This window comes from Mauremys mutica, chromosome 6 (genome assembly GCF_020497125.1).
Source record: "Mauremys mutica isolate MM-2020 ecotype Southern chromosome 6, ASM2049712v1, whole genome shotgun sequence".
In the NCBI taxonomy this organism is placed as follows: Eukaryota; Metazoa; Chordata; order Testudines; family Geoemydidae; genus Mauremys; species Mauremys mutica.
The window spans coordinates 74,452,895-74,479,266 of NC_059077.1; the positions used below are offsets into that span (position 1 = coordinate 74,452,895).

General features: G+C 41.5%; 1 long non-coding RNA gene across 1 annotated transcript in view; it reads right to left on the reverse strand.

Moving 5' to 3' along the window:
* Nucleotides 1–6,688: 6,688 nt before the first annotated feature.
* LOC123373132 overlaps nucleotides 6,689–26,372 on the reverse strand; it is a 35,056-nt gene continuing 15,372 nt past the window's right edge. Inside the window, exons 2-4 of the long non-coding RNA XR_006580576.1 lie at nucleotides 8,801–9,068; nucleotides 7,969–8,091; nucleotides 6,689–7,097 (exon numbers count right to left, since the gene is read on the reverse strand). This is a non-coding gene — a long non-coding RNA (uncharacterized LOC123373132). The remainder of the gene's footprint in view (nucleotides 7,098–7,968; nucleotides 8,092–8,800; nucleotides 9,069–26,372) is intronic.

Below are 26,372 nucleotides of genomic sequence, written 5' to 3' on the forward strand. Positions count from 1 at the left end.
CATTGGTACCGTCTTTGCATTTTGTCAAATCTGCCGTGAAAGTGTTCTTAAAACGAATATGTGTTGGGTCGTCATCTGAGACTGCTATGACATGAAATATATGGCAGAATGCAGGTAAAACAGAACAGGAGACATACAATTCTCCCCCAAGGAGTTCAGTCACAAATGTAATTAATGCATTATTTTTGTAACGAGCATCATCAGCATGAAAACATGTCCTCTGGAATAGTGGCTGAAGCATGGAAGGGGCATACGAATGTTTGGCATATCTGACATGTAAATACCTTGCAACGCTGAATACAAAAGTGGCATGTGAATGCCTGTTCTGACTTTTAGGTGACACTGTAAACAAGAAACAGGCAGCATTATCTCCTGCAAATTTTACCAGGGCCGCCCAGAGTGGGGGGGCAAATGGGGCAATTTGCCCCAGGCCCCCACAAGAGTTTTTCGGGGCCCTGGAGCGGGATCCTTCAATCGCTTCGGGGCCCCCAGAAAACTCTCGCAGGGCCCGGGCCCCTGGAGCTTCTTCCGCTCTGGGTCTTCGACGGCGGGGGTCCTTCCACCCCGGGGCAGAAGGACCCTCCGCCACCGAAATACTGCCGAAGACCCGGCCCTTCGGCGGCAGGTCCCACTTCGGCGGCAATTCGGCGGCGGGGGGCCCCTGCCGCGGATCTTCAGGGTACTTCGGCGGTGGGTCCTGGAGCAGAAGGACCCCCTGCTGCCGAATTACCGCCGAAGCGGGGGCCCCACCCCGCCGAAGACCCCAGGCCCCCTGAATCCTCTGGGCGGCCCTGAATTTTACCCAGACTTGTTTGTCTGAGCAATTGGCTAAAGTAGGATTGCGTGGACTTGTAGGCTCTAAAGTTTTACATTGTTTTATTTTTGAATGCAGTTATTTTTTTGTACATAATTCTACATTTGTAAGTTCAACTTTCATGATAAAAAGATTGCACTACAGTATTTGTATTAGGTGAATTGAAAAATACTATTGTTTTTTTACAGTGCAAATATTTGTAATAAAAATAAATATAAAGTGAGCACTGAGGTAAAGTTCTCTCAAAACAATTGGGCAAATTGGGGACGCTTGCATAGTCTTGTCACACAGCAATTTTTAAGATGGCACTGAGCTGACAGCTAGAGCTGAAATTAGTTGTTATAAGAAGAGCAACCATCCCAAATGTTATGATTGCCTAGTGTTTCCATTTCAACCCCCAACTTCCAGCTGTTTATACCTGTTTAAAAAAATTTCACCTCTTTGGCTGATTGTTTTCTCTCCACCCTATCCTTCTGGGCTTTGTCCCTGTCTGAAGTTGTATTTTTTTTCTCGCCTTAAAGTTTAAAACAGTTCAGCCATTTCTTAGGAGATAGCATATAGGAATTGGGTAGTGTTTCTTTCAATAGTTTGTGAGCCCTCTAGTGGCAGAAGCTACCGGAACCTTGTCAGAGCAGTAGTAAATAGCTAAGCCTTTCATGTCAGATTCAGTTAGTAAACATGGTTATTTGGACCGCACTGTGCCTGTGTGGTTCCTTCATACTAAGCGTGCTCTATAAAGAGCAAAAGACTCAATTGGTGATGAGGATGGGATTCTAATCCAAGAATACAGTAAAATAGAGTGACAGTGGAGGCCTAGTGAAACTAAAGGAACATAAGAATGGCTATACTGAGTGAGACCAATGGTCCATCTAGCCCAGTGTCCTGTTTTTGACAGTAGCTGGTGACCGATTCTTCAGAGACAATAATCAGAACAGGGCAATTTCAAGTGGTCCATTCCCTGTTGTCCAGTCCCAGATTCTGGCAGTCGGAGATTTAGGGATATCCAGAGCCTGGAGTTGCATTAGTAATGACCTTGGCTAATAGCCATTGATGGACCTATCCTCCATAAACATAAGGTAACCCGTGGGACATGCCAATGAGAGGGGTGTGTCCTAAGCTCTGTCCCTATCTGGGAGTTAGGTGCTTAAGTCAGGACTGTAGGAAGATGTCTATTTTTCCTAGAGATCCACAACTGGGAACCTCTCTCCTGGTGTCAGGCGGCTTAGGCGCCTAAGTCATTTCTTGTGAGAATGAGCTGAGTATCTGCATCCCTCCAGACAAAACAGCTGGAGGACATGGTGATGCCACTGCCCAGATTATAACTTTTAGCCCAGTGGTTAGAACACTCAACTGGGATATGGAAGACTGGGTTCAATTCTCCCCTCTGTCTGCTGGGGAGAAGTGGTTTGAACAGGGGTCTACTGCCTCTCAGAGGAGTTCTCTAACCATTGAGCTATTGGATAGTCTGATGTAAGACTCCCTCAGTGTCTCCTGTTGAAGCTGTTCCATTGTGTATAAATAAATAGTCATTAGAGCAGGGGGACCAGGCCCTGGGTCTTCCACCTCCTAGGTGGGTGCCCTAACCACCAGGCTATAGAGTCTCTCTCTCTCCTCCCCCCCCCAATGACAAAGAGTGGGGCTGTCCATGTTTGTGGTGATGTCAAGGTTATCATTAACCCAGTATTGCATTCAGATAGGTATCCATTACGTAGAGGATATATTTGCCTCATTAGCTGGTGATAAGTATTTCTCTGAGATCAATCCTGCCCAAGCCAATCTACAAATGAAGACCGAAGAAAATGACAAAAAATACCCCATGATTAACAAACACAAGGGCTTATTACAATATAACAGGCTAGTGGACTAGCATCCACACTGCAATTTGGCAGTGACCCTTGGACTGGATATTAGAGTACTCCTGGCACTTGGTGTTACTTGGCTGATACAGTGGCCATGGGAGCTAATGATGAATGACACCTAGAATCTCCGCACAGCTCTGTGAGCAAACTTTGCAAGGCTTTGTTTGGAGCAAACAAGGAAAAATGTGATTTTTTTCAAAAGTTAAACTTTCTGTGGCCATACCATTGATGAAGATGATTTGTATAAATCACAAGACAATGTTGAAGCTATCTGTACTGCAGCCCTGCCACAAGATGTGTTCTTGCCTAATATAGAGAGTGTTACATTCTCTAAATGAACTGTTACACAATGGACAGAAATTATGTTGGTCCCACCCAGTATGTCAAGGCTTTTGATGAGGCCAAGAAGTTTACAATCTCTGAAAGGGTCCTTCTTACACACTACAATGCATCTTTGCCTACAAAGTTATCTCGTGACACCTCCCCATATGGAATAGGAACAATAATGTCATGTGTTTATTTGCCATCTGTGGCTGCATCAAGGAGTAAGTATAATACATTAAATTCTTATTGAAAATGTTTCTGCCAGTGGTTGTATGTTCTTGGATCTCTTCAATCAGCGCACAAATATGCTGAATCATCGTGGAGTATGCAAGAGATCACAAGTAGCTTCTCTTTCCTCACAACTTTCTGGGTCCCAGTCCCATAAGAAGAAAAAAGTCAACTACCATGATGAGTGTTGTCTCTCTTCCCTTGAGTAAGTGTCCTGGCCAGCTATTTACTTCTAAAGAGCTGGGTTGGTCACAAAGCTAAGATTAGTTACTTTCTAAGGCTTTGTATGACATGTAATGCCTCTTGTCATCATACTTGGTCAGATGTATTCCCCCCACCTCTGGAGATTTTCATATTACTGCCTATGGAAATTGACATAATGAGCAGGACAGATAGCTTAAATCATTTTTATCACACATTCCATCCTTGTTGCATTCTCTTACAGGTTGAATAATGTTGTATTTATATTTGCCACAAGGTCAAGTGTATTTGATATAAATTATGCTCACAGTTGCCTTTTTAAACATTTCAACTCTGCAAATACACATGAGTAGGTTTACTAAGGCTAGTTGTGTGCATAAAGTTACTCACATGAGTGTGTATAAGATTGGCGCCTTGGTGTTTAAAAGCCCACTCAAAGTAGGCTATATTAATGTAAAAACTATACAGAGGTCAGCACTGCAGTTATTGACAGGCTCAATATAATGGCTAGGAAAAGAGTTCCAAAGATCTCTAATGAATAAGTAAGTACAAAGTTAATGGAAAGGAAACAAAGAGAGAGACAACCTCTCAAAATTGGATCAAACCAGAATTACTCAGGCTTGGGCTGTGGTTACTGATTGGTACAGTAATTGAGCCTGAGTATAACTAAAAGTTGATTTTGGAACCTACAGTGCTCTTTTTAACATGCAAATATGCATATGAAAAATACATATTAATTATCTTAAACTATTGGAAAGATCAATTATTCCCCCCAAAATTATAAACTCTCTTTCCTGAAATGTGACTGTGTAAGCATTTACTCATATTGTAGCTATCTCTTTCAATATTTTTACTGAAACTTCACCATTTACTTTTAACAATGACTAGATGGTGTTCACTGCAGAACGATAACCCAGTTATTTTGCTATCTTCCTTTGTCTGGCCAATCAAACAATTTGGTTTTAACAGTTAAAATATAAAGTTTACTCCAGTCATGGTATTTAGGAGTCCTTTATGCAGAACATCAGGGTCTGCAGAAATCATCTGTTATCAAATCGCTGTGCTGGTGAACCTGAATGACAAAGGGGAAATTAGTACAGAGGGGGAACTGAAGAGTGACTGCCACTATAATCTGATCATCTGGCCTTCATAAATATGAAAGATTAGACATGCTGATTGACTGTCAGCGTAACAGTTGCACTTTCCATCCCTGGAAAATGGGCTAATACTCACATCGATGCAACACTTCATTGCATAGCCAAAAGGCTTTCCAGTGGGAGTGGGGTGAACTTTTGTATAGTAAGATCAATTCACATTTGTTCACTGCTGTAATTACTTAGATTTTTATTTAAAAATCCTGGAACAGCATTCCTGAAAAATGAGGGGCAATTCTTTCTCCTAACTAGCATCACTAAACCATAGACACCTAGGTAATTGTCTAATTGAGGTAGGTTCTTGCATATAGACACTATGGCAATAATTTTCACTATTTGGCTCAGAAATTGTCCTTCAGCAGTGTTTCAAAAGCCTTGACATAAAGGTTTCTCTACACTGATAATTTGAAGGTCAGAAGGTTATAGACATCTTGAAAATGATGATCTAACTTGGAGTTATGCTGTCAGAACTGTTTTAAGATTGCTTTGCAAATAATGGAAAGTATCAACCATTTGTATTTCACTATGGTAATCAGGGTTTACAATTGAATAAACCCTAAATTTGCTAAAGAAAATCCTGTCTGAAGTTTTAAATGTTCTGTTACTGAGTTGACTTTCTTTAAGTGTTGTTAAAGAGAGAACAGTGTGTTTGGCTGTGTTACAGATGGTTGGAAATTTTTTGACAAAATTATTTTTGTCAGAAAATGCTGTTTATTTTAAACCAAATCTTTTTGCAGGAAGGGGTCAGTTTTGTCAAAAAAATTTATTTAAATTTTTTTTGAAATAAATTTTGGAATTGTCTTTTTTTGAAATTTTCTCAATGAAAAATTCTGGTTTTCTGGTTTGAAATGACTTTTTGTTTCAAAACATAAGTGAATGATATTTTTTAAAATATTTAATTAAAAATGGCTGAAATTGAAACATTTTAAAATTATCAGTATGAAATACTTTTATCGGAACCAATTTTTTTTTGTAAAATTTTGTTGAGATTTCAACTTTTCATCACAATTCAAGATGGGAACATTTTTTGATATATGAAAAAAATTTTGTGGGGCAGGAATACTATTTTCTACCGTGCTCTAGTGTCTGTCTCAAATAAGAAAAATGGATCCAAGACTCCAGCCTACCAATTTGTAATGCAATTGCAACAGAAGCTAGTGGTACACTCTTACTGGTTTAACCCTTTTTCTTCCTTTCTGTATTCCATACGTCAACCAAAGGTTTCTGTGCTGGATTTTTATTTAATTTCATAATTGAAATGAACTTTCCCATTTAGACAGAACTCCCCTGACCTCTAATTACTGAATGAATTCAAACTAGGAACTTATAGATGAAAGGGCATGTTGCCATACTGTTAATCCCCTCTCGTATTCACTTGCCCATATTGGACTTGCCTGAAATTGGCTCATTCAATACTATTAACTTTATGTTTTTATTATCATGGCAACCTACACTGTGATACTGTTGAAATGGCGAGCGAGCACAGATGGGACTGTGGTGGATGTCGCCAGTGATCCTCGTCTCGAAGGCGGTACCGCAGTCAGTCACAGCATGACCGTTGATGCCCTTCCCGCTTGGGATCCTGCTCAAAGTCGCAAATGGGGGCTCGCTCGGTGGCTGGGGCGTCGAAGCACCATCGTCCTTCATCCCTAGACCACTGAGGAAAGAGTCGACGGGACCCGCTTCCTCGGGTCCGTGCCCAGAGTCCGACCAGGTGGTGGATCCTCTGGTGCTGGCCGACACCCAAAGCACCACACCGGCCTCCTCTCTCCATCTGGAGGAGCTCATTGCGGCCCCGCCCCCCTCTGTCCCACAGGAGGACTACCGGGCCCATCAAGGATTATTAAAAATGGTGGCAGCAAACCTCCATCTCCAGGCAGAGGAAATGGAGGAGCCCTCAGACTCCCTGTTCAATGTTGTGTCCCTCTCCGCACCTGGCAGGGTGGCCTTGCCGCTCCATGAAGGGGTGGCGAAAATTTCATGTGCCCTGTGGCAAACATCAGCCTTGTTGGCGCCCATCTCTAAGAAGGCAGAGTACAAGTACTTTGTACTCACTAAGGGGCACAAGTATTTGCATACCCACCCAGCACCCAACTCCTTTTTGGTCAAGTCGGTCAACCACAGGGAGCAACAGGGGCAGCCAGCCCCGACCCCAAAGAACAAAGACTCTCAGAGTCTGGATGCTTTCAGGAGAAAAATGTATTCATCATCAAGCTTCCAGTTGAGAGTAGCAAACCATCAGGCTCTTCTGGGTCGCTACGAGTTTAATCTCTGGGCATCTCTCCCCAAGTTCGAGGACTCCCTCCGGCAGTGCAATAGAAAGGAGTTTAAGGTGCTCATGGAGGAAGGGACAGCTGCCGCAAGGGCATCCCTGCAGGCCGCTTCAGATGCAGCGGACACGGCCACACAGTCCATGGCCTCGGCAATGTCCATGAGATGGGAGTCTGGCTTCTGCTCTCTGGGCTATCTAGCGAAGTGCAGTCGTCAGTGCGGGATCTCCCTTTTGACGGGAAGGTGCTGTTTGTGGAGGAAACGGACACAAAGCTGCACGGCATGAAAGAGTCCCACACGACCCTCCAGACCTTGGGCCTCTATGTCCCTGCTCCAGCAAAACCCAAGTTCAAGCCACAGCAGGCTCCTGCCCAGGCCACCCTCCCAAAATATGAGGCCACCCATAAGAAGCAATGGGACTATAAGAAATGCCTGCAAAGACAATACGGGTCTGCCCCGCAGCCTGGGTCCTCTAAGGGCAAGCAGGCAGGTAAAAGGTGGTTTTGACGGGATGCTCAGGGATACCTTGCCAGTTTTCAGCAGAGATCCACCCCCAATAAAGCTTCCTTTTTCCAATCAGTTGTGTGCGTTCCTCCCGGAATGGTCGCGGCTCACCTCAGACTGCTGGGTCCTCAACACCATCTCCCGAGGTTTACCTCCAGTTTACCTCCTACCCACCCAACCACTCCCCATCCCCGTCCCTCTTGGGGGACCCATCACATGAGGCTCTGCTCGAGCAGGAGGTTGGGAGGCTGCTGGAATTAGGGGCGATAGAGGCGGTGCCCACGGAGTTCCTGGGCAAGGGGTATTACTCCCGGTATTTCCTTATTCCGAAGGCCAAAAGGGGGCTCAGACCCATACTGGAACTGTGAGGGCTGAACCAGTACTTGGTAAAACTCAAGTTTCGCATGGTTTCCCTGGCCTCCATCATCCCCCCCTGGATCCTGGGGACTGGTATGCGGCCCTCAATCTATAGAACGCGTATTTCCACATCGACATATTCGCTTCCTTCCATTTTGTGCTGGGACAGAATCACTACCAATTCACGGTCCTCCCGTTTGGTCTCTCCACTGCCCCCAGGGTCTTTACAAAGTGCATGTCGGTAGTAGCAGTCTACCTCAGGCACCGGGGGCTCCAGATATTCCCCTATCTGGACGACTGGCTGGTCAAGGGCACCTCTCAGTCATAGGTGAGGGATCTTGTGGCACTCCTCGTGTCCACATGCACTGCCCCGGGCCTGCTGGTAAATAACACCAAGTCCATGTTAGTCCCGGTCCAATGCATAGAGTTTATCGGGGCGCTCCTGGATGCAATGTCGGCCAGGACCTCTCTCCCCCCAAGACAGGTACAAGACCCTGAAAGACTCATCAACTCGATCGTAAGGTTCCCAGTGATGACAGCCAGATCCTGCCTACAGCTGCTAGGTCACATGTCGGTGTGCCCGTATGTAGTCTGCCCCTCCAGGCTCAGGATGAGGGCCCTCCAGCTCTGTCTGGCCTCACAGTTCTCCCAAGCCACAGACAGGTTGGACAAGGTCCTCACTGTGTCAGACTTGGTGACCGCCTCCCCATCGTGGTGGTCCACACCGAACAACATGCTCCGAGGGGTCCCATTCAGGGACAGGGCCCCGTCCGTGAAGCTGGTATCCAATTCATCGGACCTGGGCTGGAGAGCCTATGTGGGGAATTTTCAGACCCAAGGCCTGTGGTCACCGCAAGACCTGACCCTTCACATAAACATCAAGGAACTCAGGGCGGTGCGGCTGGCATGTACGGCCTTCCGCTCACACTTGAAGGGCAAGGTAGTCAGGGTTCCAATGGACAACACGGCCTCAATGTTCTATAGCAACAGGCAAGGCGGGGCCCGATCCTCCACCCTCTGCCACAAAGCCCTCAGTCTGTGGGACTTCTGTATAGCCCACGACATCCACCTAAAAGCCTTTCACTTACCGGGCACCCAGAACGTGTGGGTGGATCACTTGAGCAGAGACTTTTCCTCTCAACATGAGTAGTCCCTACACCCGGAAGTGGCCCTCCAGCTTTTCCGGAGGTGGGGAACTCCTCAGGTGGACCTATTCGAGACCCAACAGAACTGACGATGCCCCCGGTTCTGCTCCGGAGGGGTCTGGAGAGGGGCGGTATCGCCGATGCCATTATCCTGCCCTGGTCTGGCCAACTCCTTTACGCTTTCCTCCCATTCCTGCTGATCAGCAGAGTCCTATAGAAAATAAAGACAGACAAGGCCAGGGTCCTCCTCATTGCCCCAGCATGGACCAGGCAGCATTGGTATGGGACCCTCTTGGGCCTAGTGGTGGCTACGCCATGGCCGTTGCCACTCTGCTGGGACATGCTCTCTCAGGACCGGGGCTGTCTCCTTCACCCTAACTTGGCAGCTCTTCACCTCACAGCATGGTTGCTCATTGGGTAGGTGGCGAGGAGAGGACATACTCAGCTCTGGTTCAGTGCGTCCTCCTTGAGAGTAGGCAGCCCTCCACTTGCCGCGCCTACATGGCGAAGTGGTCTCGTTTTGCTAGGTGGGTGACGGATCAAGGTGTATCCACAATGGCTGCCCCAATCCATCTTATCCTCGATTACCAACTCCACCTGAGAGCCAGGGCCTGGTGCCCTCGTCGGTCAGGGTGCATCTGGCAGCCATATTGGCTTTCCATCCCCCAGTGCAAGGACACATGGTGTTCTCTCATGCTATGACCAGCTGGTTCCTTAAGGGTTTGGACTGGCTTTACCCATATTCTAAGCCCCTGGTCCCACAGTGAGACCTGAATCTGGTGCTGGCTCGGCTTAAGGGGCCCCCGTTTGAGCCGCTGGCCACATGTTCCTGGTCTCACCTCTCATGGAAGGTGGCCTTCCTGGTTGCTATCACGTCGGCCGGTCAGGCGGGTGTCAGAGCTCAAGGCCTTGACCTCTGTATACTGTGTTTCATAAGGACAAGGTCCAGCTCTGCCCACACCCCGCATTCCTCCCGAAGGTGGTCTCCACCTACCACAAGGGTCAGGACATTTTTCTACCAGTCCTTTGCCCCAAACCTCACATGACTAATAAGGAATGATGCCTCCACATGCTTGATGTGAGGCGAGCTCTGGCTTTCTACCTCGAGCCAACCAAATTCATAGGCAAGAGTTGTAGACCAAGCTGGATAAGCAAGCATCTCAGACAGGTGATTAAGAAAAAGCAGAAAGCCCACAAGGAGTGGAAGATGGGAGGGATTAGCAAGGAAAGCTACCTTATTGAGGTCAGAACATGTAGGGATACAGTGAGAAAGGCCATGCAGAGTTGGACCTTGCAAAGGGAATTAAAACCAATAGTAAAAGGTTCTATAGCCATATAAATAAGAAGAAAACAAAGAAAGAAGAAGTGGACCGCTGAACACTGAGGATGGAGTGGAGGTTAAGGATAATCTTAGGCATGGCCCAATATCTAAACAAATACTTAGCCTCAGTCTTTAATGAGGCTAATGAGGAGCTTAGGGATAATGGAAGGATGACAAATGGGAATGAGGATATGGAGGTAGATATTACCACATCCGAGGTAGAAGCCAAACTCGAACAGCTTAATGGGACTAAATCGGGGGGGCCCAGATAATCTTCATCCAAGAATATTAAAGGAACTGACACATGAAATTGCAAGCCCATTAGCAAGAATTTTTAATGAATCAGTAAATTTGGGGATTGTACCGTATGACTGGAGAATTGCTAACATAGTTCCTATTTTTAAGAAGGAAAAAAAAAGTGATCCGGGTAATTACAGGTCTGTTAGTTTGACGTCTGTAGTATGCAAGATCTTTGAAAAAATTTTGAAGGAGAAAGTAGTTAAGGACATTGAGGTTAATGGTAATTGGGACAAAATACAACATGGTTTTACAAAAGGTAGATCGTGCCAAACCAACCTGATCTTCTTCTTTGAGAAGGTAACAGATTTTTTAGACAAAGGAAACACAGTGGATCTAATTTACCTCGATTTCAGTAAGGCATTTGACATGGTTCCACATGGGGAATTATTAGTTAAATTGGAAAAGATGGGGATCAATATGAAAATTGAAAGGTGGATAAGGAACTGGTTAAAGGGGAGACTACAACGGGTCATACTGAAAGGTGAACTGTCAGGCTGGAAGGAGGTTAGTAGTGGAGTTCCTCAGGGATTGGTTTTGGGACCACTCCAGGAGTTGCGGGGGGCGCTCCCCTCTAAGGGTACTGCTAGGAGAAAAACTTCTGGCACCGGTGCACGTGGCAAGCACGCACACCTACTGTGGAATAGACATGAGCACCACATCTCGAAGAACACCAGGTACAGAAAAGGTAACTGTCTTTTCTAGTTTTTGAAGAAAGAAATGAAGTACAAAATTACTGGCTGAAGAGGAATAGTCCCTATGATTTAGTTCTCCACAATGTAACATACTGGCTAACTGATTAACCTTACCAGCAGCCTTCCTCCCTGGCAAGTTATTGCTCTGGAAATGTATAGAGTAATAGACGAAGCTTTTCATCTTAGAAGGAATGCTGATTCAGAATTTTTCAATGGGAAGCAGAAATAAACAAATTATGTATATAATAAATGGACATGCAGCTATATGCACATGTCTGTGTTATATATATTGTGTGTGCATTTCATACCTAAAATCTTTATACAGTAGGTGGGTGAAGAATTATAGAGGGTTTTAAAAAATAATCTGTCATAGGCTTCCAGTGCATTCTCAGTAAGGCATAGTCTGTTTTGACTGAATGAATACAATGACATTTCCAGACTGTAAACCACACAACTGGGATTTTTCTGCGTGTTTGTTTTAAAAATAGAACAAAATGTGAAAGCATAAAGAAAGGGACGTGAGCAATGACCAGTCTCAGTCACTTGTACAGCTCTGCCACATTCTGCAGAACAAACAGCTATTAAATCTGAGCACACAAAGCATGTAGTAGGCTTAGTAATGACAAGCAGTGTCAGCACACTATAATTAACATAGGGTGGTATAATTTATAAGGAATGTACCGTGTGGTTTAACACCAACGCAGAAGGAGGGAGGAAGGGAGGGGAAGAATCAATTGTTAGTCTGCAGAATCAAAAGTGGCTCTTATCACTGGATGTAAACATCTTATTTTTCAAATGCTCTTTAATTTATTTTTATTACCAACAAAAGGCCTCTGTCATTTTGTGTTAATGCAGTGCCAGGAAAGAGTGTGTCATGACGATGACCTCTGTCCTTGTGCCACTATATTAATCTGAAAGGGAAAGTCTCAGCAGACTGTTTTTACTGTACATAATTAAGCAATTCTGAATGCTCAGTGAAACTTGAATGGTATGGCATAGAGCCTGGTAATATGACAGTTAATGAGATGAGACTTACATTTATTCTGCCTCTATAATAAGTGAAGGCTTTTTGCCTTCAGATTGAGGGCAGACAGAAACTGAGGAATTCATTAATACTGCTAAGGTCAACAAAAAGGGGGCTGTTCTGTGGCTCTCTGTTTTATGACTGTCTCAAAAAAAAGAGAAACTAGATGAAATTACTTCTTAATTATATTTATTCAGTATCTGTAATAGCCTATGACATCTGCATTCATGGTGGAGTGGACAAGAAAAGAGACATTCAAGAAAACTAGTAAAAAGAAGGGGGATGATTTATATTGCTTTACCTTTCTTTCAGAGTCCAAAATAGTCATAAACTGTCTGCAATTACTTAATTAAATTCATTCTGTATCTGTAATAAGCAGATAATTTTGCCTTCAGAGGACAAGAAAAGGTGCACTGAGAGAAAATAACAATAAAAGGCTGTTTGTGTTGTATCTCTTTCTCTGCTTCTCATGCTCACACACATACACTCTCTCTCTCTCTCTCTCTGTCTGTCAATGAAATTGCTCTATGGGCAGAAAATTCTATTACTGGTGTTGTGTGTTTGCAGCCATGTGACCGTTATATCACTAATATTAAAACTCTATTTCGGCTTCCCCATGGAATTATAACAGTAACAATCCAGAATAGGGATCATATTTCAGAAAATGTATTCGTTTGGACAAAAAAGAATGCAAATTAATTTTGGTACATGCAACCTCTCTTTGGGTAGAGAGTGTGTCATGAATCTGCTTCTGAATGAGTATTTCCATTGTATTAACCCTGAAATCTGTGCACTTGGTTTTCTTGAAATTTCTTTGTGGGTTTGGGGAATTGTCCATTCAGGGACAGACACTCTGCCATGTGAATTAGGTGACCAATCCCACAGCAAATAAGCATACTGAGAGCAAGACTGCACTGTACTAGACACTGTACAAATATACAGTAAGAGACATTCAACTGTAACTTTTGCTCTTGACTTAACAAAATGGGCACAGCTGGATTCCAAATAACTATGTTTACTAAATATGTACCAATATGCCATTCCTAGCTACATCCATACTGCTGCTCGGGCTAATTTCAGGTGGCTTCTACAACAGAAAACACAATAAATTCCACTAGACTGCTCAAAACTATTTAAAGGGACACTATCTTCTGTAAGTACACTACCTGGTCCCTACCCCAGAAAGGTTACAGTATAAATAGAAAAACAAAAAAACAAACAAACAAAAACAAACAAACAAAAACAAAGGGTGGGAGAGGAAACAGATAGAAAGGTGAAGCGAGCTGCACAAGGTCACAAAGCATGTCAGTGGCGGAATAGGAACCAAGTCTCCTGAATTCAGGGCCGCCCAGAGGATTCAGGGGGCCTGGGGGCCGCCGAATTGCTGCCGAAGACCCGGCACTTTGGTGGCAGGTCCCAGGGCGGAAGGACCCCCTGCTGCAGGTCTTTAGGGCACTTTGGCGGCGGGTCCCAGAGCGGAAGGACCCCCCCACTGCCGAATTGCCACCAAAGACCCGGAGTGGAAGAAGCTCCGGGGGCCCGGGCCCCACGAGAGTTTTCCAAGGCCCCCAGAGCGAGTGAAGGACCCCACTCCAGGAGCCCCAAAAAACTCTCATGGGGGCCCCTGTGGGGCCTGGGGTAAATTGCTCCACTTGCCCCCCTCTCTGGGCGGCCCTGCCTGAATTTCAATCTAGTGCCTAATTCACTGGACCACGCTGCCTCTTGTACATATCTTTTGTCATTACATTTTCTAAAGATGCAAATTATACAATTTAAAAACCAGCACATTTCACTGCCTTGAGCCGTTTACAAATCTGCCAATACCTGACTTGCGAATTACTCAGAGAGGTTGGTCTTTGCTAATAAAATTAATTTGTGATCAGAAGTTCACATTTGGAGACCAAAAAGAGTTCCTACTGTGTCCTTCACTCCAAAAGCAGATATAGGGATGGGGCTCTGTTCCCTAGAGAATTGTTCTGTTTTGTATTTTTCTTGGATTGTAGGATGTTTTGGCAAAGGATCAGGAATTGCATGGCTTAAGAAATACCCTGTATTATGTAATGACTTCAATAATTCATTTTATTTCAAAGTCAATTTTGTAATTGGATAGAAAACATCATATGTTATTTTGTGTCATACCAGCAACCAAGGTTTTTAATGACACAGACATGATTTATTCAAAGATTTTTTGAGACCATGGGATTGGATGCAGAAGCTCATACCTGAGACACAACTCCTGTTGATGACAATGGAAGTTATACCTGAGAATGGGCTGCAAAACCAGGGCCAGTCTAATATTTATTTATATTCCACTGACACCACGTATACATTTCAACAAACACCCTCTCCCGTTGAAGATATTTATTATTATTATTATTTTATTTTAAAAATCATATAGAGCAAGTGAATGGGGGTGGGGTGGGGATTGAGAACGTTTCGTAATTCTTGCAAGGTTAATTGCACTATTTATAGATGTAACTGTAAAGGAAAAAAAAACCCTCAGCATGACCCTGCAGGGTCAACATAGTAATAGCAACCTAAATGGAGCTCTGACCAGTCATGAATTACTGTCTGTGATACTGAGAATGCTGACAGTTCTATCACAGCACTGTTTCAATAGAGAACTCCATATATTTAAAGCGCTGATACTGTTTTCCCTCTAAATGACAGGCGTGACAGATGGGCTGAAAGCGCTGCAGACATTTGAACAAGGAAATAGAGAGGGAGCCTGCTGGAAGCAGGGCTTCACGCAGCCAGCCGCAAATGATGAATAGAGTGTGATTGTGTCTGACAGGTAGTAATATAACTATTCATTCACCACAGAACACCTGGAGCACACTATATTAAATGGTACAAGATGGAGAGATTCTGTGACAGGAATAGGAAGTGTGAATACTATGCTGAGTTTAGGTACAGCAATATAAAAGGTCAAGGGTCATGCAATATAAACTGCCTCAGAGAACACTCTAATTAAATTATTTGCTTCCTAAAATGTTTCTCATGTTTTGCTAACATGTTGCCAGGTTCATTATTTCAGCTTGGCTGAAATGAAAGCAGCAAATGACTCTTTGCTAACTAATGCTATTTTATTTTGCATTTGGAAGCTCACTGGTGTTGTCGTTATTATATGTCACTGAGCAGGAGTGAGGAAGAGTTGAAGCCCCTACTCTCTGCATAGACCTAAAACCAGTGTGCTGTTTGATGTGTAACATTTGTGAAGCTTTTAGCTGATCTCATTTTTAGGTTGTACTGGGCCAAATTCTGCACTGATGTAATAGCCACTAAAGTCAATGGTCAGTGGAGTTGTGGTGTATATAGCTATGTATTTGTTGTGTTTTTATGTTTTGTGTACTGAGCCTTCAAATATCTAGAAATCTGCTCTCTGCTGGAGGAAGCTGCTATTTTGTGCTGCATATTATGAGACAGAGACACTGTTCTCTCTCAGGGAAAATTTATTTTTGCTTATTCTTGTTTTATTTTCTCTGGATCTAAAATAAAACGTTATTCACATTAACAGTAAATAATTGCTCTTTGTGTATAAAAAACAAAACTTCAGAGTAGAATTTTTACATGAATTGGAGTTGGGCTTGAATAACTGAGAGCATAATTTGGACTGTTTATATTAGAGGACATTTTCCAGGCAGAGATGGTTTAAAACTTGGGGGAAAAAAGTGTTTTAAAATATTCATTTGGCATTTATAAACTATTTAGTAGGTTTCCATGATGATTTATGTATAGTCTTGTCAGAATTTGATTTTTTTAAATAATTTTGATGGATAATATCAATGTTTATTTTTAAGCATTTTAAATTGTATCTATTTAAATGTTCACAGTGATGGGAAATTATGGGGAGGGGTCCAGACAACAATTATTGAATGACCGTAAATGTTTAGATAAAAAAATATAACCCTTCATAACTGTTAAAACACAAATTGTCGACATCATACATCAAAATACACAAAGAAATATTCATAAATCAAACTCTAATGGGGTCTCAAGCAGCATTTTTCATTATCAATGGAATTTTTTTTTTAGCAGTTGTGTGTGTATGGTAAAATTGACATTTACTGATATTTGCTGATAAAAGTCTAATCCTGCCAAGCTCATTTATGTTTGAGAGTGTTTATTTGCAAGAATGGCAGCATAAAATGAGTCTTGCTAATGATCACAGAAGTAGTTGTTTATGTCAAGCTTTGTACCAGAAGTGCACATGTTGGTGCTGAGTCAGAATTTAGCAGGCATGACACCAGCATTTTTTTAAAAAGTGTATTTTTTGTCCTTTTATGTGACTGTTTTGTGACTCTGAAAAGTGTCACCACAAGAGGGTCAAAGTTTTGCTTTTGAACATATGGTCACCTAATGCATATATAATTACTGGTAACTCTCCTGATTGTGCAAATGAAGCTTTTACATTTGCAAATGTAAGCTGAGCGGCAGAGATAAAACGTGATCTCCCGAAGTTTGCATGACACAATTTACAGAGGCTCACTGAAAATCTGGCTCATGCTGTCATGCTCAGAAGTATTGCCTTCAGGATTGGCGTGCTTGACATTGAGTACTTGAAGTAGAGCTGGTAAAAAAAAAATAATTAAACATTTTTCAAAATCAAAATATTTCATGGGAATGTGTAGATTTTGATGACACTTTTGTCTGGAAAAAATCTAAATGAATTCCCTGTGGAATAGAAATTCTGTTTTTAACCAGCTGTAACTTTAAGACAGTGCTGGCCACTTATAGTTTGGCAATATGTCAGATATTCAGAATACTTGACCTCTTTGTAGATTTCAAGCACTGCTCTGTTTTTCTTTTCTGGACTGTTCTGTTTTAATTTCTAGTTATAACAACAATTTATTATTGCACTCCAAAAGCTTGGCTTCTGTGATAGTTGTTATAGAGACTGAAGATGGATGACTTTATTAAATAACATACTCAGGCATTTTGACAATTATTTTAGACATCTTATCAAAAATAATCGTCAGACTCATATTTCTAAAAGTACAGTGTCACGATTCCTGACATTTCTCCAAATGTCCTTGTGAAATGAAATACTTGCTTGTTGATTTTACATGGGAGAATGTTCACTAGCTTTCTTCTCAAATTAGTTTTGCTTGTCACTTTCTTTATTCACAGAATCCTCTGACTGCATCAGTTACTGTCTTTGTGATTATTTAAGAACTTCTTCTGAAAGGAGAGACACCAGACACTTTTCTCTTTCACTCTCTCTTTTTTTCTCCACCAATTTAACCAATGAAAGAAAGACTCAAAAGAAAGGATTGAAGCAAAGGTGAAACTTTTATGCTGCCAGATTTCTTTGTAAAGAAAAATTGGAGTTTTAAAGTATCCCTTTTTAATGAGAGCAAAATATATACAGAATAGATCTATTCATCCTTTCTTAGTCCACTGCAAAGTGAAGACACTGCTCTTGTACATCCTGACAAAGGTTTTAGCTAGAACATTAACACATTTGGCCTTTGTGGGTTGGCAAAGGCATTAGCACTATTAGCTAAAATCTGTCTTCTTCTTACCACATCGTTGAACCTGTCTGGGATGATTTCCTCCAAATGGTTTAGCAGCTTCTTTGTCAGATGGTTGCTGCTTACCCATTTATTGCCCGAGGTAGTGTCTTTGACTTTGTTGCTGGCTAAATAAAAATTCCCCGAGACCATAAGAGATGACCTCAACAAATAAATAAAATAAATCAAGCCCATCTGGCATGTAAGCATGAGTTTGGTTTTTAAAAAGCAAACAAAAAAACTGCTCTAAATTTGCAAGGTCCAGAAGACTCTCCTTTCTGTCTTCCAGTCGCTGTGGGGATGGTAGTATATTTGTTTATAAATATATATTAAGGTAGCACCTAATTTTAAGAAATTGTCTGTTTAGTATAATAGATTCATTCACTACCTAGTTTATGTAACTGCTTACTGTGTAAATTAATCAGAAGCAGTCACATGTAATGTATGTTTGTGGTTTCCTTAAATAAGAAAGGAAGGATTTCTGACTATTTTGCAAAATAAGGAAAGTGGACATTATACAAAACAGCCAGCCAACCTGTCTTTCAGAGCAAGAGAGTTGGCACGGTGACCTCAATGGGAGCTGAGAGCAATTACAGCTTTCCATGAGCAGGGCCTTAATTAGTAAAGAAATAAGCAACAATGCAATGCCTGATACACAAAGGGATTTTCTATTTCCCTCTCAATGTTTGACAATTCCCATTAGTGTTAAAGGAGTTATGGGTATGATGACTCAAGAAAATGTACTTGACAAATTTGCTCTCTTTTATGGTGGTTTCAAAATGCTGGTGGCAGGAACTATGCAATGTTGTGAGTATAATTTTATTGTATTTGAGGGAACAGTCATTTGGGATCCATAGCTTGGCCTTTTATGTTGAAAAATGTGTACTCTTTCAGTTTTTAAATTATTAAGCTAAGTCACCTGAGTGCATGGGAATGGGCACCAATAGACATTTTAAGCAAATAAAATGCAAACTAAACAGTTCTTCACTGTAGGGATGAATTTTTGAAAGACATTGAGGCTGTACGTGAGTGGAGGAGCAACTTTCAGGATCAGGGCCTACGTATGTATATATAGAACAAAACCCCCAAATATAGGGTTAAATTCTGCCTATAGCTTTCTTAGAGTATGGCTGTTCAAGATTTTGTCCTTAGTTTGCACTTGTCTGTGTGTCAATCTGTCAATATCTGTAGACAATATATCCCATCAGAGAGCTATTTTAGTGCTATTTTGATTTCTTCCCTAAAGCTATAAAAAGAAAAAAGACGTTCCAGTATCAATATCTCTTACTGTACTTACCTAAATTTAATGTATATCTGTGCAAAATATAACCACGCATATAGCTCATTTATGTAATATCCAGTCAGCCACCAGAAAATATGTGAAATGATTCAAAATAATTTCCATCTGCTTTCATTTTAGCAGCCCTGCAAGATAATCATATGAAGCTGACATGATGTCACCCAAGAGATAACCTTTAAAGTTGACCACATTGATATTCAGATCTCCAGTATGTGCAGTACCTGACAGGATTGCTTTGAATAAGTTTCTAGTTCAATTTCATCTTTGTCTTTATTTGTCTCTGAATGGGATGCTAAGGTGTCTTTAGCAAATTCTCAATAATTATATAACTAATACAGAAGACTATTAGAGTTTGACTAAGGGGGAAGGCAGTGTAGCCTAGTGGACAGAGCAATGGACTGAGACTTGGGAACCTGCGTTCTATTCCCAGCTTTGCTACTACCATCCTGGGTGAGCTCAGGCAAGACTCTTAACTGCTATGTGCCTTGGTTTCCCCATCTGTAAAATGGGGATAATGATACTGACCTCCTTTAGGATCTACTGTGCATATATAAGAGCAGGGTATTTATTATGAATAATTTAATTTTGTATATGTCCATGCAGGGTATTTACATGTTGGTGCTGTCTTTTCTATCTCTTTAGGCATTTACATGCCTCCCATCACGCTAGTGTCTGAGCATCTCCTAATTATTTAAAGATAGAAATAAGAGTATCATTTTATCTGTCTTCCTTCCAAGGCCAGAAGATTAAAGAAATTACTTTATAAGGTGTATGAAAAACTGAATAAGGAAAAGCATAGGCAGAGAAATAAGTTTTGCATTCAAGGCTGTAGTCATTCTTGCTTCGTATGGGAATTCTAAAGTCTAGGTCTAGCTCCTGTGAGAACTCTCTTCCCGCGTTACTAAACCTCCTTTAATGTCCTTTTGTGGTTCCAGTGCAATGTAGTTATCATGGTCATGGAGGAAGGTGTTCCATTAGGTAATAAAGGGAACTAGCCTCTGGGTAACCAATCCTATAGAGTGCTTTGAATATTAGGACAGAGATCTTAAACAGAATTGTTCTGTTTCTGTGGTGCTGGCCACTTCTTGTCCCCTCCTCTTTATACCTGTACTGCTGTTCTCTTCCTGCTCAGCAGGGAACTCACTGGGGAGTGAGTTGGATCTTTTAATAGTGAGTGTCTCTAGCCTGGCTGATACTGAAGCTCAGCCCTTTAATCCAGAGGAATAATGGGGAATGTAGTCCCAGATCAAATGACAAAAGCTTGTGTGACTATCAGGACTATATAAAGAGCTGCCTATGGTTCTGTCAGATGGAGGGAGTGAGAGAGCTGCAAGGAGGAGAAGGATGTTAATGGAGAGATCTGCATGGAGTTGGACGATGAGGTGAGGTGAAAACTGGGGAAAGATTCTCCACAAAGAGGGCTAGGGAAGTGCTGAGTCCTGAAAGGGGTCTGTAGAAAAAGCCTGTGAGGCGGCAGGACTTAGAAGGACTCCAGCGAGAGTGATACCTCAGGCCTTTTCCTTCTTGTAATATAGCGCTGCACTGGCGTGAGCTAGAAGATCAGTATTTGGCCAGTCTTTATGAAGGAGCCTGGAACTGGAGGCTTCCAGTGAGGGAGGAAGGAAGGAAGCCTTCACTTCAGTCCTTCCACATCTGAGTGAGGAACTGTTGAGCCTGGAGAAGGGAAAGACTATTGGATTATGCCCTGTGTTAAGATAAATGGTGATCTGGGAAAGGCCAAGGACATTACTACTTGGGGTTGTCCTGACCTTGGATTAACAGAGTAGAAGAACTGCCAAGGGCTGGAAGACTTACTTATTTTGGACTGTTTTATTTTATTGATAACAAAACCTCTAACTGAGGTTTGGCTGGAGAGTTGAATCACAACAAAGCACTAAATTGCCCATTCACTGGGGGAGGCATTAGGTCACCAGTTCAAATGGTGAAGATGAGGCACAGACATGTGTCCTGACCCCAGAGATGTAAGAGACTTGTTTATACTCAGGAAGATTGAAGGATACAAATGTTGGACTCTCTAAATATACTATTTATCCCATTCCTTGTTCTTGTAATCTGTATTAACAAAATGTTTTAAAACTTTCAAACACTTTGCTTAAAAGAAGCAGATATGAAGGATTTATTTATCATAATCCTCAGAAGGCCAAAATCCTGCTTGACTTCTTCATTCTAGAAATACAATTGGCGGAAGTACTCACATAAGTACTCATGTGAGTAAAGTGAACAGAATGCGTAATGCATCTTCATATGAGGTGACTGGACTGGATAGGACATGTGGACTGGGGGAGTGAAGTTGAACTTCTATTACCTGTTTTTTTGACTGCTCGGTGTCTGACGTGTTTCATCTTTATTTCCTGAAAAGCCTCTGAGATATAGGTATCTTCTCAACATCCTCTTTGGTAAAGATTGACACCAATACGTCTTTTAGCTTCTCCGGAAAGTCTGAGATACTACTGTGATGAGTGCAGTATAAGAACCTACATAGAATAGAATTTATCATTCTTTGTTGCTGCCCTTATTCCATTGTAGTCTAGGAAATCCATCAATCTCTTGCAGACTTCCTGCTGATGATATGATTAAATAATTTTCTTATGTGTTTTTCTGTCCTTGGCTTTTTGCCTGTTAAATTTTTCCTCGACCTTCCTAATTTCCATCTTATATTTTACCTGTGATGTCTTTTGTAGGATTCACTTGAGCTGGGTTTGCATTTTTGGCAATTTACATGTTTGGATTGCATAACTTTTTGAATCTTGCTTTTTACCTGTAATGATTTTTTTCATGCTTTCCTGCTTCATTTTTTTTGTTTAAGGGTATGAATCTTTTCTGGGCCTTCCTTATGGTATATCTTTATTTAAAGATTTCAATGTTGTCAGTTTGGCTTTAAAACCTTCATTTGCTTCCTCAGCTAAAGTTCAGTATAACAGTGCTATTTTCAGTATGATTCATCCCTTGAGAATGATGAATTTAATTATACTGTGGTCACTATTACTTAGGGGATCATCTACAGACACCTCTTGAACCAACTTCTGTATATTACATAGAACTAAATTCATGATAGCCTCTCCTCTTGTGTGCTCTAGATCTAGCTATTCCAAGAGACAACCATTTACAGTGTTGAGTAACTGCTTTTCTAAACTGCGTCCCCAGGTGCTATTTAACCAGTTTATATGCAGATCATCCTTATTACTGTTTTATTGGAGTTAGTTGCCTCTTTGATCTCCCTCAACACTGTTCACTCTACAGCCTTTTCCTAACTTGGAGGTCAGCCATATAACTCCCCTAAAATATTAATATTCTTATGACTTTGAATTTGTATTCTTACTGGTCCTCTTCATTCAGAAAGATATTTACAATTAGAAGATGACCGTGACAGTGAATTACTAGGTCTGTAGTCATTTAGCTTCCTTTCTAGATGATATGATATTAGTGAGTATTTCTGATAATCCCATAAGAATTTAATTGTCATTTCTGAATTTGATGGCTGCAGAGACAATAGTCAATGTGATTTTACATGTGGAGGTGCTTTTATCTCTCGTCCTTTGTAAAATGGCATTAATTGTTCAGACAGTATGCTTGGGATCTGAATTTAGTTCATGGGCTGTAAACAAGAGACATCACTAAAGTCCATAATCAGCTCATTAACATTCTGCTCATGCAAGCTAGTGTGAGTACAATTTTCAATGGCCTAATGTGACAGGTAATCATAAATTAGTATTTGCTTTAAAACAACACCAGATTACATAGCCTGCATTCTTAAAGAGAATAACTTAGTCAGTAGTACAGCTCTATAATGAAGTGGGATCTCATTAAATAGATGCTATCTACTTCAGTGAGCTACATAAGCAGCAAACAAACCAAATGCAAATGTTTCAACAAAACACTGCAGTCAACCAGAACAAGTTCAGGTTCATTTGCTGTGGCATCATCTACAGGAATTAGTCACAGTAATAATTAAATAGTACCTTGCTAATTTATCATTTTACATTTGTTATTGAATTTGCATAATATGGTAGTTTTCATGTCTTTGGTTACATTAAACCTCCCTCATTTGTGTATATACCACTCCCCCCTGCAAGAAAACTGTGGGTGATTTTAAGATTTATCAAACTACTAGCATTCAGCATTTGGCTAGTGATGTCCTGACTGCTCAGTTCACATATTTAAAGTCTCTTTTTCTGACTCGTATGTTAGATCTTTGCATTGCTATGCCAGTAATGAGCATCCAGAAAAATGTCCGATGAAAGGCTGAGAATGTAAACGTTGTCATTTTTTTTAATGCACCTAGGTTAGAAGCATGCAGGTAGGAATAGTGCCTAAGCATCTAAGGTTTTTGGAAGTTAGCATAGGATACCTTTTCAGTAAGTGGGATGGCCAGAATAACAATCCATTTGAACAGGATTTCATGCATAATTTTAAAAGGTCAGTATTAGTTTTGCAGTGCATTAGCTGAAAAGGGCTTTAGGTGGTTTAAGAAGATCTGCAACTGTTAGGGAACAACAGTGCTTTATAGAAGTATTGCGCTTAATATGAAAGAGATTAAACATAGCTAACAACCAGAATGTTTTAAAAATTGATTCTGTTCTGGGTATAGAAGGCTCTGGTATTATCAACAGATATTCCAAACTATCCAGAAGTGTGTATGAGTTGAAGCTATTAAAATAGATGTAAATTGATTGTGTGAGTGAATTTTTATATTGGATTGTGGCTCTAATTTGGGTTTCCACCTGTCTTGTTTTTAGTCAGCCTGGCCGAATTTTGTATTGCCTTTCTGGTTAAAAGATTTAACATGGCATAGAATTTTGATCCCTCTGATAGTCCAGTTATATTGTTAACCCTGAATAAGTATTTATTTTTTCTATCCTCCCACAAAGCTCTTAGCAACCTAGACACTTGCCTAAAATTACTTTTTCTTTAGAAAAAAGAACAGGAGTACTTGTGGCACCTGTGGCATATTGACTGGGAACATTTCACTTCAGGACGAAATGCAGAGATAAAATTTATCGATACTTTAAATGACTGCTTCATGGAGCAGCTGGTATGGGAACCCACATGGGGAGAGGCAACTCTAGATTTAGTCCTGAGTGGAGCACAGGAGCTGGTCCAAGAGGTAACTATAACAGGACCGCTTGGAAATAGTGACCATAATACAATAGCATTCAACATCCCTGTGGTGGGAAGAACATCTCAACAGCCTAGCACTGTGGCATTTAATTTCAAAATGGGGAACTATGCAAAAATGAGGGGGTTAGTTAAACAGAAGTTAAAAAGTACAGTGACTAAAGTGAAATCCCTGAAAGCTGCATGGGCGCTTTTTAAAGACACTAAAATATGTTGAGATGAGTTCCTGTCTGCATCCTGTAGAACTTGCCATACCAGTATTGCCCTGGCCTCTTCTTTTGTCATTCAGTGTTGAACGCATTCTAAAACAATATGCATTTCCTCACCTTTTGGGGGCGAAGCCAGACTTTAAGGCACCTGCTCCCCTACATGGTGTAAACTTTGCTTGTGCCAATCAGAAACGAACACAAACAGGTTTTGGGCCCCGTCCCCTATGACACTTCTATGATGTCATAGTGGGTACTTTCTGGCCTGCCTGCCATGTGCAGGCAGGGAGAGGAGAAAGAAAACGAATCCTGTGTATACCCGTGTATTCTGTGTATACCCGTGTATCCTGTGTATACCCGTGTGTCCTGTGTATACCTGTAACCGAGCCTGATCACCTCAAAGCCTCTCTCTCAGCTCACGTGTTTCAAATAGAGCTTCTACGTTTGCCGGTCGTTATGCGTTGGTTTGTATTTGTAAGTATCAGTTATTACTAAATGCTGCATCTTTGTTTATAAATATTGTTAGTAGATATTTTAGTCATTGTGTGTTTTAAGTTTTATTAACTCTATTAGCTAATCATACGCTGCTCCCTTACCCCTTGTAATTATCCCCAATAAAACTTTTAAATTGATTAAGTTTAGTGTGTGTGTGTGTGTCTGCAGTTTGCATCGTGACCCACACTCTCCTTGCATCCCTTACCAATATAGTCTGTTGCCACGTGCAGCCTGGTAAATAACAGGCCTGCATTTTTCTTTCGCCCCTGCGAGTCCGTGGCAATCCACAAAATAGAGGACCAACTTCAATGTATACCCCAATTTAAGAAACACAGTAAAGAACTAAAAAAGAGCCACTGTGGCTAAACAACCATGTAAAAGAAGCAGTGAAAGATAAAAAGACTTCCTTTAAAAAGTGGAAGTCAAATCCTAGTGAGGCAAATAGAAAGGAGCATAAACACTGCCAAATTAAGTGCAAGAATGTAATAAGAAAAGCCAAAGAGGAGTTTGAAGAATGGCTAGCCAAAAACTCCAAAGGTAATAACAAAATGTTTTTAAAGTACATCAGTAGCAGGAAGCCTGCTAAACAACCAGTGGGGCCCCTTGATGATCGAGATACAAAAGGAGCGCTTAATGACGATAAAGTCATTGCAGAGAAACTAAATGGATTCTTTGCTTCAGTCTTCACGGCTGAGGATGTTAGGGAGATTCCCAAACCTGAGCCAGCTTTTGTAGGTGACAAATCTGAGGAACTGTCACAGATTGAAGTGTCACTAGAGGAGGTTTTGGAATTAATTGATAAACTTAACATTAACAAGTCACCGGGACCAGATGGCATTCACCCAAGGGTTCTGAAAGAACTCAAATGTGAAGTTGCGGAACTATTAACTATGGTTTGTAACCTGTCCTTTAAATTGGCTTCTGTACCCAATGACTGGAAGTTAGCTAATGTAACACCACTATTTAAAAAGGGCTCTAGAGGTGATCCCGGAAATTACGGACCGGTAAGTCTAACACCAGTACCGGGCAAATTAGTCGAAACAATAGTTAAAAATAAAATTGTCAGACACATAGAAAAACATAAACTGTCGAGCAATAGTCAACATAGTTTCTGTAAAGGGAAATTGTGTCTTACTAATCTATTAGAGTTCTTTGAAGGGGTCAACAAACATGTGAACAAGGGGGATCCAGTGGACATAGTGTACTTAGATTTCTAGAAAGCCTTTGACAAGGTCCCTCACCAAGCCTGTAACGTAAATTAAGCTGTCATGGGATAAAAGGAAGGTCCTTTCATGGATTGAGAACTGGTTAAAAGACAGGGAACAAAGGGTAGGAATTAATGGTAAATTCTCCGAATGGAGAGGGGTAACCAGTGGTATTCTCCAAGGGTCAGTCCTTGGACCAATCCTATTCAACTTATTCATAAATGATCTGGAGAAAAGGGTAAACAGTGAGGTGGCAAAGTTTGCAGATGATACTAAAGTGCTCAAGATAGTTAAGACCAAAGCAGACTGTGACGAACTTCAAA